Raw genomic sequence first — 312 nt, 5'->3', positions numbered from 1 at the left:
AGAGAGGAAGAGAGAGGGAGAGAGAAACATCAATGATGGGAGAGACTCATTGATCGGCTGCCTCCTGCATGCCCCCTACTGGGGATCTAGCCCAAAATCTGGGCATGTGCCCTGACTGGAAATCTAATTGTGACCTCCTGGTTCAGGGACCAATGTTCAACCACTGAGCAACATCGACCGGGCCAATATTACTTTTACACATTATATATAAAATACTAGAGGCCCGAAGCATGAAATTCGTGCAAGGGTAAGCCTTCCTTCCCCCAGCTGCCGGCACCGGCTTCCCTCCGGCACCCGGGACCCAGGCTCTCC

The 312-nt window shown here is 52.9% G+C and overlaps 1 protein-coding gene across 4 annotated transcripts in view; it reads right to left on the bottom strand.

Moving 5' to 3' along the window:
- The window catches only part of FTSJ1 (FtsJ RNA methyltransferase homolog 1 (E. coli)), a 10,015-nt gene that overhangs the window by 1,764 nt on the left and 7,939 nt on the right, over positions 1-312 (bottom strand). The window lies entirely within an intron of this gene.

This window comes from Myotis brandtii, unplaced genomic scaffold (genome assembly GCF_000412655.1).
Source record: "Myotis brandtii unplaced genomic scaffold, ASM41265v1 scaffold2579, whole genome shotgun sequence".
Lineage (NCBI taxonomy): Eukaryota > Metazoa > Chordata > Mammalia > Chiroptera > Vespertilionidae > Myotis > Myotis brandtii.
This window is presented reverse-complemented; position numbering and strand designations above follow the sequence as displayed.